This window comes from Balaenoptera borealis (assembly GCF_965194805.1).
Source record: "Balaenoptera borealis genome assembly, chromosome: 21".
In the NCBI taxonomy this organism is placed as follows: Eukaryota; Metazoa; Chordata; class Mammalia; order Artiodactyla; family Balaenopteridae; genus Balaenoptera; species Balaenoptera borealis.
Window position 1 is genome coordinate 26193337 of NC_138880.1, and position 18291 is coordinate 26211627.

Consider the following 18291-nt stretch of genomic DNA (forward strand, 5'->3'; position numbering starts at 1 on the left):
TTACAGGTTGTTCAGGTTGGTTTAGTTTTCAGTATAAATATATACGTGACGCAGCGGAGAAGAACTATGGGGGTGATGGTAGCTCTAGTTTCTGCGGAGCTCCCGTCTCCCCTCCCCGCTCCACATCCCCTTGGCCCCAGCCAGTGGCTCTGCTAGTCTGAGACCTTGACTTTCCAGGTGAAGGTGAGTGAGTGTGCTTCATGCCTCAGACGCCTGAGTTCCTGGTGGTCCTACCTGTGGGGGTCTCTGCAGGCTCCCGTGAGCTTTTCCAGGGGATTTGGTGGTGCCAGTGGGGGATTCAGAGGACCCTCTGGTCTGACCCTCTGCCCTTGCTCGGAGCAGAAGCTCCGCTGCGTCCTAATACCGTGGGTCCACTGACGCCCTTGCCACCTGTCGGTCCAGCAGCCTGAGCGGCTCCCAACTCACCCTCCAGATCCAGTCCACGGGGCATCCCTGTGTTTCCATGGATAATTCACTCCCTGCTGGACTGTCCTTCCCTGGGGACCAAGATGCCTAACAGGGCAGACCGGAGAGTCCTGGGGACGGGAACCAGGGCCGTCCTGACGGCCTCCACGCTTCCAGGAGCCCGTGTTGTGGCCACGGGTGGAGGGTACCACGTGTGGCTCCTGGTCCACGGCAGACACTGCCTCTTGGAGGAACAGGCTTCTCGGGACAATTCGCGGAAGCTGCCAGCACAGCTGGCCCGTGAGGAGCCTCCATAGTGCCTGCTGCCCCGGGTAACCCCAGAGCGGCCTGTGACGCCCCCTCTGCTCCTCCCCACACCCAGCCCCCCAGCGCCCCGGCACAGCAGCTGCCTTGCCTTCAGTTTACAGGCAAAGTTGCTGAAAAGGGCAGTTTTGTCAGATTCTGCCTTTGGGTAGAACTTGAACTGTGGGAATTCATGGAAATGTAGGGATAATGTTTAAAAGACACTCATTACTATTATTGACATTTTGGAGCAGAGAATTCTCTGTGGTGGGCTGTCCTGGGCGTGGTAGGATGAGGGCAGCGTTCCACATCCCCACCCACTGATGCCAGGACCCTCCCCCTGACCGTGAGCGCCAAACACGGCTCCGGACATTGCCAGATGCCCCCAGGGGGTGAGGTCAGCCCTCAGCCCCACTGAGAAGCTCTCACTCAGATGCGTCAATAACCTTCCTTGACTGTGGCCAGGCTCGTTGCAGTCTCCTTTCACCGCCCCCCCGTGAGTGAGTGAGGGGCCATGCTCATGAGCCCTGGATCTCCTCATATCTGCAGGAAGATCACACTTACCTACAAGGACTCCTGGGCATAGGATGGCGAATATCCATTGCCTTTATAACTAAATAATTTTAACTGTTTTAGCAGCAAGTAAATTTATATTAAAAATAAATTACACAAATTCTTTGTGAAAGTACCTTCTCTCTGGCTAGTTCAGAGATTTACTTGTAGAAATTGTGAACACTGTAATTGTAAATTGTGTTAAGTTAGTTGTCTCTTCTCTTTTTAAAAATCATACAAGCACTATATCTTACCTTGAAGAGATTAGCATAAACAAAACAAGATTCAGAGATGGTCATTGTTTTTCTTTTTAATTTTTATTGGAGTATAGTTGATTTACAATGTTGTGTTAGTTTCAGGTGTACAGCAAAGTGAATCAGTTATACATACACATATATCCACTCTTTTTTAGATTCTTTTCCCATATAGACCATTACAGAGTATTGAGTAGAGGTCCCTGTGCTACACAGTAGGTCCTTATTAGTTATCTATTTTTTATATATCGTAGTGTGTGTATGTCAATCCCAACCTCCCAGTTTATCCCTCCTCACCCCTTACCCCCTGGTAACCATAGGTTTGTTTTCTGCATCTGTAACTCTATTTCTGTCTTTTAAATAAATTCATTTGTACCCTTTTTTTAGATTCCACATGTAAGTGATATCATATGATATTTATCTTTCTCTGTCTGACTCACTTCACTCAGTATGACAATCTCTAGGTCCATCCATGTGGCTGCAAATGGCATTAGTTTGTTTTTTTTTATGGCTGAGTAATATGACATTGTATATATGTACTACATCTTCTTTATCTATTCCTCTGTTGATGGACATTTAGGTTGCTTGCATGTCCTGGCTATTGTAAATAGTGCTGCAGTGAACATTGGGGTGCATATGTCTTTTCGAATTATGGTTTTCTCTGGGTTTATGCCCAGGAGTGGGATTGCTGGGTCAGAGATGGTCATTGTTGTCCTGGTTTACTTTCCATGTTTTTTATGTCCATATATATATATATATATATATATATATATATATATATCTCCACAAGATATATTAATAAAATGGTTATACCAATTGTTTCAATAACAGATGTTTTAACAAATTAATACAGTATATTATGGCAACTCTCCTTGTCCATAAAAATATTTTAAAATATTTATCTATTTTTATTGAGTTATAATTAACGTACAATATTATATTAGTTTCAGGTGTACAACATAGTGATTTAATATTGTTACACATCATGAAATTATCATCATGATAAGACCAACGACCATCTGTCACCACACAAAGTTGTTACAATATAATTGACGATATTCCCTATCACATCCTCACATCCTGTACCTCACATCCCTGTGACTTATTTATTTTATAACTGGAAGTTTGTATCTTTTAATCCCCTTCACCTATGTTGTCCATCCTCCCATCCCCCTTCCCTCTGGCAACCACCAGTTTGTTCTCTGTATCTATGACTGTTTCTGTTTTATGTTTGCTCATTTGTTTTGTTTTTTACATTCCACATATAAGTGAGATCATATGGTGTTTGTCTTTCTCTGACTTATTTTACTTAGCATAATACCTTCAGGTCCATCCACACTGTTGTAAATGGCAGGATTTCCTTCTTTTTCGTGACTGAGTAATATTCCGTTGTATACATCGTTGTCAACCGGGTGGGCTGGTTATGTCCACTGAGGTCTGCCCATATAGTGGTGTACTTCGTAGCTGCTAAAATGTTTTTATCCACAGATGAATACTGTTAGGTTGGTGCACCTCAGTTGATGTAGCCAGCCTCTCAGGTTGACAATGATGTCCAATTCTCTTGTAATATAAATAAAGCTTGGACGAACTACCTCTATTCAGTTACTTTATTATTTCCTTAGAATACATTTTTGGAGTTAAAACGTTTCAAAAGATATGAAGATTTAAAAGATTTTCAGTGTATATTTCAATACAGAAAAATGCACCTGTTTGCCTTCCCACCAAGATTACACACTTAACGGTATTTGCTTTTAAAATTCTCTTTATAGTTACTAGTTTGACAGGTGACACGTAATGGGCGATTTCATTTATTACTTAGGTTAGTGATTCTGTTGAATATGCTTTTTCCTTTTTTTTCCTCCTTTGTGTGTGTGAATTGCATGGTTGGGTCTTTAACTCTTTTCTTGTTTTATGATCCAAATATTTTTTGCTTCTCAGATTGCCATTTAAGTTTCAATTTTATAATTTTTTAATTGACATATAGTTGATTTACAATATTGTGTTAATTTCAGGTGTACAGCAAAGTGATTCAGTTTTTTATACATATATATATTTTTTCAGATTATTTTCCTTTATAGGCAGTTACAAAATATTGAATATAGTTCCCTGTGCTATACAGTAAATCCTTGTTGTTTATCTATTTTATATATAGTAGTAGCATGCATCTGTTAATCCCAAATTCCTAATTTATCCCTCTCCCCTCCCTTTTCCCCTTTGGTAACCACAAGTTTGTTTTCTATGTCTGTGAGTCTATTTCTGTTCTGAATATAGATTTATTAGTATTATTTTTTAGATTCTACATATAAGGGATATCATATGTTATTTGTCTTTCTCTGTCTGGCTTACTTCACTTCGTATGATCACCTCTAGGTCCGTCCATATTGCTGCAAATGGCACTATTTCATTCTTTTTTATGGCTGTGTGGTATTCTGTTGTATATATGTACCAATTGTCTGTTGATGGTCAACTTTACAATTTTTATGCAAGAAGTAAACTTTCACACAGTCATATCTAGGAATGTATTCCTTTATGATTTCTGACTTTGGTGTCATGCTTAAAAAGCCTTCCTTTGCCAGATTTTGCATAAACATTCAGCTATATTTTACTTTAATATTTTTATTTCATTTTTTCCCTTCAAATCTTTAATTCTGGATTTATTGTAGTTTATGTATAAAGTAAAGGCTGTACTTATTTCTGCCACTAAGTGGGCAATGAGCTATTGTGCTATCATTTACTGAGAAACGGTGCTATTACCTTTTCCAATATTGGATTATCTCTGTATTTTGGGAAAATGCTAATTGGGGTCACTCTTCTTTTCCACTGATATTTATTTCTAATATATTATAAATTTGTATTTAGCTTTCATCTTTAGAGATTTTATTTTTACCATGAATTTGAACAAAATTTCTATGTTTCCTGGAAAAATAGTTGCAAAGTAAGTTTTTCATCTTTTATCTATATTTCAGAGCATAATAGGTAAGAAGAGCTCCTTTACCATTTTTAAAGTACTGGAAAAAATTATTTACTGAGGCTGATGGTCCCTCAGCGGGACCTGGATTTGTGCTTTCACCACCAGTGCAGTGGACTTTTCCTCTTAGGTGACATATATAAACGTAGTTAAGATGTTGCCCTAAATAAACATGAAATAACCAAGCACAGGATTTGTTACTGAGAACAGGGAAACCCAGGTTGAATTACTTGGTGAATATGGTAAGAACTGTCTGGGATGTAATTATGTTTAATCATTCTGTGAACCTGCCCCACAGAGACAAGCCCCTGCCTGGAGGCCGGGGTCAGGCTGCGCATGTGCAGGACGCGGGCTGGTGGATGGTGGTGCGTTAGGAATTCACAGGCCTCGTGGCTGGGTTTAGAGGTGTGCCCGGATACACCGCTTTCATTTGTGGGCTTTGAAGTGAAAAATGTGAGCGCCGGCGGCGTTGTGCACCATCGTTGCAGGGCATCCAACAGATCCTGAGCAGACACGGGCTGAGGAGGGCTTCCTTGCCTTTTCTTAGTGCCTTGAACTATTATTCAGTACATTTTTGTTGAATGGGAAGAATGATTTCTAGTTAAAACAATTGTAAATGTCATTGTAGTGCACACTTCTCTGCATTTTAATTTGTGTTTCTTTAGAGCGGTTGGATCTTTTTGCCTTAAAAAATAAGCTGCCTTCCTCTAGGGAATCAGTGTAAAAAAAGAAGAGCTGCTTAGAAATACAGCTTTTGGGTCACATCCTTGTCGTTGTCTGATTCTCCCACCAGCGTGGTTTAGAAGGCAGTTATCCTGACGGTTTTATTGGTAGATTCTTCCCAAATGTGCTCTGTTTTATTTCTCAAAAAATTATTTCATGTAAATCACATACTTTCAGAACTGAGACTTTATTAACTCAAGTAGGGCTGTCCTTGTCCTGTTAAGTGTCACGTGTGTGTGTCTGTGCGTGTGTGTGTGTCTGGGTGTGTGTGTCTCTATGTCTGCGTGTCCGGGGGTTTCTGTATGTGTATGTGTCTGGGTGCGTGTATCTGGGTATGTGTGTGTGTGTCTTTGTATCTGGGTGTGTGTGTGTGTGTGTGCGCGCGTGTGCCTGGGCATCTCTATGTGTGTCAGTGTCTGTGTGTGTGTGTGTCTATGTGTGTATGTCTGACTGGGTGTTTCCGTGTGTGTCTGTGCATGTGTGTGTATGTGTGTCTGTGTGTCTGCGTATGAGATCTTAGACGTGCTCAGAACACTTCATGAACTTCAAGTGTGAACCTGGAATATAATTCTCTTCTCAACGTTAGTCTGAGTCTCCAAATTCTTGAAATACTTAGAATAATGAAATCATAGGCCTCTTTATGTTTGGGGCTATTTCCAGCCTCACATGTAAACCTTCCTCCTGTGTCGGCCGGGCCCTTGGATTTGTGGACACTCTCGGGTTAGGTCAGTTGGTCCTGAGGCTCTGACACTTACACGTTTATCTCAGGGTTGAACACAGGTCTTTCTGGTCATGTTTGAGACCTTGGATTCTGATCCGAGAACATTTCCTTCCTCTGAAGACTGTCTCTGGGTGGGTGACGGACCTGTCCTTACATAACAAATACGCGCCTGGACTTGAAGAGCCATCTGTGACAGCAGGACATCATGGTAACACAGCAGCTGTGTGGTCCTGAAGAACCTTTTCTCTGTCTTAAATTTAGACCTGTCTGTGCTGCGGGCACTCACTGGGGGAACCAGCGCTCAAAGCACAAGGCCTGGATGCAGCTGGTTTGAGGCAGACAGAGTGATGGGCTTTGTTGCCCTGCTTTTGTATAAAACTGCTGACATGTGGGTCCCTGTCCTGTCCTTCACAAGGGCGATTCTTCTTCCCAGAGGCATGTCATCTCAGAGCTCACACCACTCAGAATTTTAACTGTGATGTTTCCACTTGTACAGTCGTTCATGGTGAATTGCCGTTTAAATAAATAAATACATATGCTGGGGTGTAGGTGGTTAGAAATTTTAAGGAGAGTTTGGGTAGGAAGTCTGCACTGAGCAAATGTTAACAGTATCTTGCCTGCAGCTCAGCGTGGATGTGTGGACCTGCAGACAGAGCTGGGAGGATCTTGGGGTGGTGCAGTGGGCGAGCCGATTTTGAGGGTGGGAGAGGAAGATGGAAATGTCGGATTGACTTGGTTGATCTTTGGCGGGGGGCTGGGCAGGTTAAAATGTTTGTTTGGTGAGGTTGATATGGCACTAGAGCTGGAAATATGTTAGAAGGTTGACTTTTTAGAAAAAGACAATTTTTTTAAAGCAGCTTTAGGTTCACAGCAAAATTCAGAGGAAGGTACAGAGGTTTCCCATGTACTTCTCTCCCCCCACCCCACCATTGTCACCATCCCCACCAGATGGTGCATTTGTGACAATTGATGAACCTACACTGACACGTCACCATCACCCAGAGTCCATGGTTTACCGTGGGGTTCACTCTTGGTGTTTGTACATTCTTTGGTTTTGGACAAATTTATAATGACTTGAAGTCACCATGACAGTATCGAACAGAGTAGTTTCACTGCCCTAAAATCCTCTGTGCTCTGTCTCCTCATCCCTCCCCTTGACACCCCCTGATCTTTTTACTGTCCCCATGACTCTGCCTTTTCCAGAATGTCATGGAGTTGGAATCACACAGTCTGTAGTCTTTTCAGACTGGCTGATTTCGCTCAGTCATATGCATTGGAGGTTCCTCCTTCTCTTTTCATGGCTTGAAGCCTCATTTCTTTTTAGAGCTGAAGAAGGTTGTTTACTAAGAATATATTTGGAGAGGGATGAGCTTCCCTTGCGAGAGGCCCTAGGGAGGGGAGACCAGGGGAGGGGCCAGGGGAACGCATCCATCCCAGGGCCTGCTGTGCATTCAGCGAGGAGTGGCCGGGACGGGCCTGGGGCCGTTCCGTGGAGAACAGCTGACGTGCGTTCTGTCTGGAGAAGAAAGGCCTGTGAGTAGGTGGAGGTTTGTCAGGTAGAAGACGTTTTGAGTTTGTTCAGTGTGTTCTGACATCTGGGGCTGCACACTCCGGCCTGCGGGCCATGTCCAGCCAGCTGTGCATGGGGTGGGTAGCGGCTTGTGGCCTGAAAAGCCTCCAACAGTTACTGCTGCGCCTTTCACGTAAAGAGTTTTCTGGCTCCTGCCCTAGAGGTGGCCCTACATCTGTAAATGGTTCAGGGAACACTTACCATTCTCAGGGGTGGTGCCATGGAAACCCGTGGGGTACACGGCAGCTCGAGAATTCCACGAGGCTCTTACTGCTGCCAAGGGATTTAGGGCAAACGCGGGAAAGAGCTTCCCATAGCTACGCACATTATAAATCTTTCAAAGTCCGTGGCAGAGTTTAAAGTTTGTCCACCTTGTTGAGGTCCTGGTCACGGTGAGGGCGAGATTTGGAGGAAGGTAGTGCTTTGAGATTGTTGGGAAGCCCTTTTGTGACTGGTGGGGATTTGGCTACAGGAATCCAATTCTCTTAGGTACCCGGACATTTTCTCTATTAAGGCAAATAATTGTTTTAGGGATAGTTTATGGAGACAGTGTGAGAAATGATGTGTTACTCAGCCTAAGACCTAAAATTCTAAAGAATGAACTAGAGTAAAACAACGTAAGAGTCATGAAGTGATGGGCAGTATCCCTTAATTGTCAGTCAGAGCTGGGGGGCGGGGCCTGGCTTAGTCCTGGGTCTCCGGAGGAGGGTCCTCGGTGGGATTGCCCCAGGCCTGTCCCCGAAGCGGCACTGGGTCAGAACAGACTCTGAATGCAGGGCCCCTCGGTGCGCCCCACAGGGCCTGGTCACAGAGGTGCCCGGTGTGGTCATCTGGGCTCAGAACAGCAGGAAGGTGCAGAGGAAGCAGAGGCCCCTTTAAGAGGACTGCTGGTGGATTTGCGTTTCTGTAGGAATAAGTCGTGAAGAAGCAGGGAGTCCGAGGCCCTCGTGGGAGTGGCAGCAGCTTCCTCGGTCGCTGGAAGGACTTTGGAGAGCGGGTCAGGCCTTGGTACCACAGCTGCATCGCTAAGGAGATGGTGGCTTTCCCCATGAGAGCAGGTCACCCACCTCCTAGCTTAGATGGCACCCAGAGCGCTCTTCTGTTTGTCTTCTAACGTCACCTTAAGTGGCGGCATCAGACTCCGAGTGCTGCCCTTTATCCTTTTGGAGTTGTTTGTATAATGAGAGAGTTTCCTTCAGCTATTTCATTCTACAACAGAACAGGCAAGATAAATGCTTTATCTTCCTCTTTATTTACAAGATAGCAAAATAATGAATTGTTCCCGTCACTCTGCAAAGATGACCCTTCATTTAAAAGTATTATTATAAGTCATGGATTAAATACATTTAATGATTTTTTAGTCCTTTGAGATTATTACCCGTGTTGGTGCTCAGACTTTAGTGACTCCTGTCTTTGGCCGGGGGGCGGGTCTCTTCAAGTTGGCATCTGAGGCCTTTCCACCCAATCCTAGAGTTTTTTAGAGATGTCCATATTGTCCATTTTTTGGTCCCAACTTGGATTAGCCAGTGTCTAGGGAACCTGCTGTATTTAGTGAAAGTGGCATCAAGACCACATTCTTATTTCTAGAGATGCAGGTTGGTCATTGTTTCTAGATTTTTGTAGGGGAAAAGCTGGGAAAAACGTGAATTTTTGAAGACAGACTACATTTTGAATTCATACTGGTAATTGCAATTCAAATGCAATTTTTACTACACCTCTTTTATGTTACATTTGTATCTCTTTTCTCCCATGCTGATTTTCAAGAGCACAGAGGTAATGGAGTTAGAACAATCTATTATTATGCATCTGCTCTATCCCACATTATACCTACAGCACGATTAAAATAACAAGGGAAACCTATCACCAACAGGACCCCTGAAAACCATGAACGATCTTTCTCATTTGCTGTCACATTTCCTCCACTTTTGATTGCTGTCAGTGTTGTCAGAACATGTATCCATTAAATACTGTGTTCTTCCTTTAACCCTCATTTAGTCTGTTCTACATGTGTTTACTTCCAACTACTGGTCTTATGTCTTCATGGTTTCCTGGAGCCTGTGGTCCAGTCATTTCTTCAAAAGAGGCTCACGGAAACAATAATCCTCAAGTTATTACGTGTTGACATCAGTTTTTCTGTGTCCTTTATACATGAAAGGTCAGCTTTGCTGGGTAGAAAACCACTGGCTTATGTCTCCTTTCCCTGCTTATCTTATGTTCTGCCTTCCTTCTTTGCAACATAGTGCTGTGGCAAAGGCTGCTGGCAGGTAATCTGTTTCCCTTATAAAGTCACTTATCTTTTTGTCTAGATGCCAGAGGACTTTAATTTTCTTTAATGTTCAGTAATTGCAGTATAATATGCCATGGTGTTAGTTCTGAGTCAGTTTCTCTGGTATGTGGTGTGTTCTTTCAATACGTAGTCAAACCTTTTTTTGTTAAATTCAGTAGACTTTTCATAAATTATATCTGTGAGCATTTGCTCTTTTCTACTGCTTTAATATCCACTTGTAGAGACTCCTATCATCTGTTCTTTGTATCCTCTTTGCCTGCCTTTAATATTTGCCACTTCACTTCTTTTTTATTTTCAAGTTTCCTTCCTTTTTTTTTTACCTTCTCTTAATGCATCATTTATTATGTTTGTTCTAATCGATTCATCATTTCTGAAGTGAACTACTGTTTATTTCTAATTTTTTCCCCTGAGTTCTGTCACTTCATTTCTAAGTTTTCCTCATTTTGATCTACATGGTTGTTTCATGTCTGATAACTTAGAGTAGCAGGTGGTTTTTTAAAATTTATTTTGTCTTTCTGGTAGGATTCCATTGTGTGTAGGGATGTTATTCTGCTCCTTTGATTCTTTTTTTTTTTCTTTGATTCTTTTTTCTTTTTCTTCTTAAATTAATTTTCCCCAGCTTTATTGAGATATTTCTTCTTTGTTTCTCATCATAACTTTATATCAGGCTTGACCTTGATACTTGCCTGTTGTTCATTTTTGTGTAAACTGAATTTTGCTGAACTTTAGAGGAAAGCAGGGCCAGGATAACTTTCCAGTTCCTTGATCTCTCCCCTCCTGATGTTCGCATGGAGAGTTAAAATGTGGCAGCTTGGTTTCTGAGGCTCCCTGGCTCTGTCCCCCTCCCCGGTTTTGTCCAGACAGTTTCTTTCCTCTCTCATCACCCCTACAGCCTGAGCCGTTTCTTCTCAGTGTGGGACCCTGTCCTGGACGGGAGGTCTGGCTGACCAATCTCAAGTCCATAGGGGCCGTATTGGCTTCATCACGGCTGTCGGATTGCGTAAAGCCCCTTCCATTCCCAGCCCCCTCCCGGCTCAGGCTGGCTGACCCTGTGCAGGGAACACCTGTCAGACCTGGGGGTCAGGGTGATGCTCTCAGTCTGCCCTTTGCCCTGTCCCTTCCCTCTTCCTTTCCTTGAACACAAAGCCACGCAGTTCCTGGTACCGCCGGTGGTTTGCCTGTTTCCTTGTATTTTGTACTTTACCAGGCGCTCTCCTCACCTACTTTTCTAGTAAGTGGTATTCATGAGCTTTTGTGTTTTGCTAACTTGTTACTTTGTATGTTCTGATGTGGGGATTTGGGGAGATTAAAAACTGTGCTGCTGTTTTTAAAATATTCACCATATTCTACATACATGATTTTAAAGATTATTAATACATTTTCATATAGAACTTAAAAAACAAAAATCTTGTGATTTTTTTATGTTCACTATATTCTTGCTATATAATATATTTATATTTATTTCACATATATTCTTTTAAAAGTAAGTAAATGCTTTCAGTATTTGTGACTTTATTTAGAAGATATGTTTAAACCTGGCTTGTTTTAGACATATTTTAAATGGATTATTTAGTAGATAAAATATTTTAAAATATTAGTAATATGTTTTGGTATGTCAGATGCAAATGATTTTGAAGATGATTTTGACATTTAATGGTACCTATTGACATAAGCATTTTTGATACTGAGCGCTCTTCTAAATTTCTCATTTATTTAAAATATTTTATCACTTTGTGGTGTAGCACAAATAATAGTATTTCTTCAGCTTTTCCCTGGAAGTAAATGAAGTAGAAGGGAAGTGTGTTTGTAGGTTGTGGAGGTCAGTAATTTTTCTGTCAGGAAGTGGGACTGGATAGAAATAATAGGGCTGGTTCATGTGTAAATCAATTTAGTTTTTTAAGGAGAAACTTCTTATTGAAATACAACATACCTACAGAAAGTGTGCTGTTCTTGAGTTTACAGCTCCCTGAATTTTCATGGAGGGAACACACCCAGATCAACAAATGAAATATTCCCAGTTTCCATGAGGTTTCCTGTGCCCCTTCCCAGTTACCATTCTTCCTCTGCCACCAAGGGTCCCCAGTGTTCTGACTTCTAACAACTTAGATCAGTTTTGCTTATATTTGCTTATATTTGAACGTCATATAAATAGAATTGTACCGTACATATTAACTTTCTTGAACAAATTTATCCAGATATAATTCACAATTCACCTGTTCAAAATTTGAAATTCAGCAGCTTTTAGTGTATTATTTAGTATGCCCATAGAGATGTACCAGCATCACCACAGTCAGTTTGATAAAATTTTTATCACCCGCAAAAGAAACCACGCATCCCTTGGCCACCCACACCCAGTCCTCCCACCTCTGCTGCAGCCCTAGGCCACCACCATCACCTTTTTCTGATCATCTCTTTTTTTGTCCTTTATTCTATTAATATGGCGTTTTACACTAATTTAATTCTGGATGTTAAACCAGCCTGGCATTCTTTGGATAAACCTGGTGTGTATTTTCTTTAATTTGCTCTTTCCCCCTCAACATTTTTTTGTGGATTTACCTATCTTGCATTAATTGTAAATTGCTCCTAATTTATTCCACGGTTTATTTGTTCCTTCTCTTGTTGGTGGACACTTGGTGGGTGCACAGCGTTTGCCTATTATGAGTAGGGCTGCTTTGAATGTTCTTTTGTTTGTCCTATAGTGAAAATATGTTTGCATTTTTTTGGTATAGACTTGGAATTGGAAGTTACAGTTTATACATTGGCCTGTATTCAGGTTGAATAGGTATTTCAAAACAGTTTTCCAAAGTGGTTTTTACCCAAATACACTTCCATCAACAGTGTGGACAATTCTTGTTGCTCTATATTTTAGCCAACTCTTGGTGTATTCTATGCTTTTCATTTCAGTCATCCTGGGGAGTTTGCAATGGTGTCCGATTATAGTTTTTCTTTCTTTCTTCCTTCCTTCCTTCCTTCCTTCCTTCCTTCCTTTCTTAACATCTTTATTGGAGTATAATTGCTTTACAATGGTGTGTTAGTTTCTGCCTTATAACAAAGTGAATCAGCTATACATATACGTATATCCCCATATCTCCTCCCTCTTGCATCTCCCTCCCACCCTCCCTATCCCACCCCTCTAGGTGGTCACAAAGCACCGAGCTGATCTCCCTGTGCTATGCGGCTGCTTCCCACTAGCTATCTATTTTACATTTGGTAGTGTATATATGTCCATGCCACTCTCTCACTTTGTCCCAGCTTACCCTTCCCCCTCCCCCTGTCCTCAAGTCCATTCTCTATGTCTGCGTCTTTATTCCTGTCCTGCCCCTAGGTTCTTCAGAACCGTTTTTTTTTTTTAGATTCCATATATGTGTTAGCATACAGTATTTGTTTTTCTCTTTCTGACTTACTTCAGTCTGTATGACAGACTCTAGGTCCATCCACCTCACGACAAATAACTCAGTTTTGTTTCTTTTTATGGCAGAGTAATATTCCATTGTATATATGTGCCACATCTTCTTTATCCATTCATCTGTCGATGGACACTTAGGTTGCTTCCACGTCCTGGCTGTTGTAAACAGAGCTGCAATGAACATTGTGGTACATGACTCTTGTTGAATTATGGTTTTCTCAAGGTATATGCCCAGTAGTGGGATTGCTGCGTCATATGGTAGTTCTATTTTTAGTTTTTTTAAAGAACCTCCATACTGTTCTCCACAGTGGCTGTATCAATTTACATTCCCACCAACAGTGCAAGAAGGTTCCCTTTTATCCACACCCTTTCCAGCATTTATTGTTTGTAGATTTTTTGATGATGGCCATTCTGATTGGTGTGAGGTGATACCTCATTGTAGTTTTTTTTTTTTAAATTTATTTATTTTATTTATTTTTGGCTGTGTTGGGTCTTCGTTTCTGTGTGAGGGCTTTCTCTAGTTGTGGCAAGCGGGGGCCACTCTTCATCGCGGTGCGTGGGCCTCTCACTATTGCGGCCTCTCTTGTTGTGGAACACAGGCTCCAGACGCACAGGCTCAGTAGTTGTGGCTCATGGGCCTAGTTGCTCCACGGCATGTGGGATCTTCCCAGACCAGGGCTCGAACCCGTGTCCCCTGCATTGGCAGGCAGATTCTCAACCACTGCGCCACCAGGGAAGCCCCTCATTGTAGTTTTGATTTGCATTTCTCTAATGATTAGTGCTGTTGAACATTCTTTCATGTGTTTGTTGGCAATCTGTATATCTTCTCTGGAGAAATGTCTATTTAGGTATTCTGCCCATTTTTGATTGGGTTGTTTGTTCTTTTGGTATTGAGCTGCATGAGCTGCTTGTAAATTTTTGAGATTAATCCTTTGTCAGTTGCTTCATTTGCAAATATTTTCTCCCATTCTGAGGGTTGTCTTTTCGTCTTGTTTATGCTTTCCTTTGCTGTGCAAAAGCTTTTAAGTTTCATTAGGTCCCATTTGTTTATTTTTTTCTCTAGGAGGTGGGTCAAAAAGGATCTTGCTGTGATTTATGTCATAGAGTGTTCTATGTTTTCGTCTAAGAGTTTTGTAGTGTCTGGCCTTACATTTAGGTCTTTAATCCGTTTTGAGTTTTTTTTTGTGTATGGTGTTACGGAGTGTTCTAATTTCATTCTTTTACATGTAGCTGTCCAGTTTTCCCAGCACCACTTATTGAAGAGGCTGTCTTTTCTCCATTGTATATTCTTGCCTCCTTTATCAAAGATAAGGTGACCATATGTGTGTGGGTTTATCTCTGGGCTTTCTATCCTGTTCCATTGATCTATATTTCTGTTTTTGTGCCAGTACCATACTGTCTTGATTACTGTAGCTTAGTAGTATCGTCTGAAGTCTGGGAGCCTGATTCCTCCAGCTCCATTTTTCTTTCTCAAGATTGCTTTGGCTATTCGGGGTCTTTTGTGTTTCCATACAAATGGTGAAATTTTTTGTTCTACTTCTGTGAAAAATGCCATTGGTAGTTTGATAGGGATTGCACTGAATCTGTAGCTTGCTTTGGGTAGTATAGTCATTTTCACAATGTTGATTCTTCCAATCCAAGAACATGGTATATCTCTCCATGTGTTTGTAACATTTTAAATTTCTTTCATCAGTGTCTTACAGTTTTCTGCATACAGGTCTTTTGTGTCCTTAGGTAAGTTTATGCCTAGGTATTTTATTCTTTTTGTTGCAGTGGTAAATGGGAGTGTTTCCTTAATTTCTCTTTCAGATTTTTCATCATTAGTGTATAGGAATGCAAGAGATTTCTGTGCATTAATTTGTATTCTGCTACTTTACCAAATTCATTGATTAGCTCTAGTAGTTTTCTGGTAGCATCTTTAGGATTCTTTATGTATACTATATGTCATCTGCAAACAGTGACAACTTTACTTCTTCTTTTCTGATTTGGATTCCTTTTATTTCTTTTTCTTCTCTGATTGCTGTGGCTAAAACTTACCAAACTATGTTGAGTAACAGTGGTGAGAGTGGACAACCTTGTCTTGTTCCTGATCTTATAGGAAACGGTTTCAGTTTTTCACCATTGAGAATGATGTTTGCTGTGGGTCTGTCATATATGGCCTTTATTATGTTGAGGTAAGTTCCCTCTATGCCTACTGTCTGGAGGGTTTTTATCATAAATGGGTGTTGAATTTTGTCGTAAGCTTTTTCTGCATCTATTGAGATGATCATATGGTTTTTCTCCTTCAGTTTGTTAGTATGGTTTATCACAGTGATTTGCGTCTATTGAAGAATCCTTGCATTCCTGGGATAAACGCACTTGATCATGGTGTATGATCCTTTTAATGTGCTGTTGGATTCTGTTTGCCAGTATTTTGCTGAGGAGTTTTGCATCTATGTTCATCAGTGATATTGACCTGTAGTTTTCTTTCTTTGTGACATCTTTGTCTGGTTTTGGTATCAGGGTGATGGTGGCCTCGTAGAATGAGTTTGGGAGTGTTCCTCCTTCTGCTATATTTTGGAAGAGTTGAGAAGGATAGGTGTTAGCTCTTCTCTAAATGTTTGAGAGAATTTGCCTGTGAATCCATCTGGTCCTGGGCTTTTGTTTGCTGGAAGATTTTTAATCACAGTCTCAATTTCAGTGCTTGTGATTGATCTGTTTATATTTTCTATCTCTTCCTGGTTCCATCTCAGAAGGTTGTGCTTTTCTAAGAATTTGTCCATTTCTTCCAGGTTGTCCATTTTATTGGCATATAGTTGCTTGTAGTAATCTCTCATGATCCTTTGTATTTCTGAGTGTCAGTCGTTACTTCTCCTTTTTCATTTCTAATTCTATTGATTTGAGTCTTGTCCCCTTTTTTTTTTGATAAGTCTGGCTAATGGCTTATCAATTTTGTTTATTTTCTCAAATAAACAGCTTTTAGTGTTATTGATCTTTGCTATTGTTTCCTTCATTTCTTTTTCATTTATTTCTGATCTGATCTTATGATTTCTTTCCTTCTACTAATTTTGGGGTTTTTTTTGTTCTTCTTTCTCTAATTGCTTTAGGTGTAAGGTTAGGTTGTTTATTTGAGATTTTGCTTGTTTCTTGAGGTAGGATTGTATTGCTATAAACTTCCCTCTTAGAACTGCTTTTGCTGTATCCCATAGGTTTTGGGTCATCATGTTTTCATTGTCATTTGTCTAGGTATTTTTTGATTTCCTCTTTGATTTCTTCAGTGATCTCTTGGTTATTTAGTAGTGTATTGATTAGCCTCCATGTGTTTGTATTTTTTACAGATATTTTCCTGTAATTAATGTCTAGTCTCATAGTGTTGTGGTCGGCAAAGATACTTGATATGATTTCAATTTTCTTAAATTTATCAAGGCTTGATTTGTGACCCAAGATATGATCTGTCCTAGAGAATATTCCATGAGCACTTGAGAAGAAAGTGTATTCTGTTGTTTTTGGATGGAATGTCCTATAAATAGCAATTAAGTCCATCTTGTTTAATGTATCATTTAAAGCTTGTGTTTCCTTATTTATTTTCATTTTGGATGATCTGTCCATTGGTGAAAGTGGGGTGCTAAAGTCTCCTACTATGATTGTTTTACTGTCGATTTCCCATATTCTGGCTGTTAGTATTTGCCTTATGTATTGAGATGCTCCTATGTTGGGTACATAAATATTTACAATTGTTAAATCTTCTTCTTGGATTGATCCCTTGATCATTATGTAGTGTCCTTCTTTGTCTCTTGTAATAGTCTTTGTTTTAAAGTCTATTTTGTCTGATATGAGAATTGCTACTCCAGCTTTCTTTTGATTTCCATTTGCATGGAATATCTTTTTCTATCCCCTCACTTTCAGTCTGTATGTGTCCCTAGGTCTGAAGTGGGTCTCTTGTAGATAACATATATACGGGTCTTGTTTTTGTATCCATTCAGCCAGTCTGTGTCTTTTGGTTGGAGCATTTAACCGATTTACATTTAAGGTAGTTATCAATATGTATGTTCCTATTACCATTTTCTTAATTGTTTTGGGTTTGTTATTGTAGGTCTTTTCCTTCTCTTGTGTTTCCTGCTGAGAGAAGTTCCTTTAGCATTTGTTGTAAAGCTGGTTTTGTGGTGCTGAATTCTCTTAGCTTTTGCTTGTCTGTAAAGGTTTTAATTTCTCTGTTGAATCTGAATGAGATCCTTGCTGGGTAGAGAAATCTTGGTTGTAGGTTTTTCCCTTTCATCACTTTCAATATGTCCTGCTGCTCCCTCCTGGCTTGCAGAGTTTCTGCTGAAAGACCAGCTGTTAACCTTATGGGGATTCCCTTGTAGGTTATTTGTTGTTTTTCCCTTGCTGCTTTTAATATTTTTTCTGTGTACTTAATTTTTGATAGTTTGATTAATATGTGTCTTGGCGTGTTTCATCCATGGATTTATCCTGTATGGGGCTTGCTTCTCTTCCTGGGCTTGATTGACTGTTTCCTTTCCCATATTAGGGAAGTTTTCAACTCTAATCTCTTCAAATATTTTCTCAGTCCCTTTCTTTTTCTCTTCTTTTCTGGGACCCCTATAATTCGAATGTTGGTACGTTTAATGTTTTCCCAGAGGTCTCTGAGACTCTCCTTAGTTCTTTTCATTCTTTTTTCTTTATTCTGCTCTGCAGTAGTTATTTTCACTATTTTATCTTCCAGGTCACTTATCCGTTCTTCTGCCTCAGTTATTCTGCTATTGATTCCTTCTAGAGAATTTTTATATTCATTTATTGTGTTATTCATCATTGTTTGTTTGCTCTTTAGTTCTTCTAGGTCCTTGTTAAACATTTCTTATATTTTCTCCATTCTATTTCCAAGATTTTGGGTCATCTTTACTATCATTACTCTGTATTCTTTTTCAGGTAGATTGCCTATTTCCTCGTCATTTGTTTGCTATTGTGGGTTTTTACCTTGTTCATTCATCTGCTGTGTGTTTCTCTGTCTTCTCATTTTGCTTAACTTACTGTGTTTGGGGTCTCCTTTTCACAGGCTGCTGGTTCATAGTTCCCGTTGTTTTTGGTGTCTGCCCCCAGTGTGTAAGGTTGATTCAGTGGGTTGT

General features: G+C 40.6%; 1 protein-coding gene across 9 annotated transcripts in view; it reads left to right on the forward strand.

Annotated features, from left to right (window-relative positions):
• Positions 1-18291, forward strand: part of DLGAP2 (DLG associated protein 2) — a 729374-nt gene that overhangs the window by 97009 nt on the left and 614074 nt on the right. The window contains exon 1 of one of the 9 annotated variants that reach the window (XM_082375175.1): positions 7337-7482. The exons of the other annotated variants lie outside the window; for them this stretch is intronic. The gene's annotated coding sequence lies outside the window, so the exon portion shown is untranslated. Of the gene's footprint in view, positions 1-7336; positions 7483-18291 lie in introns of those variants that run through there. 9 annotated transcript variants of the gene reach the window in all.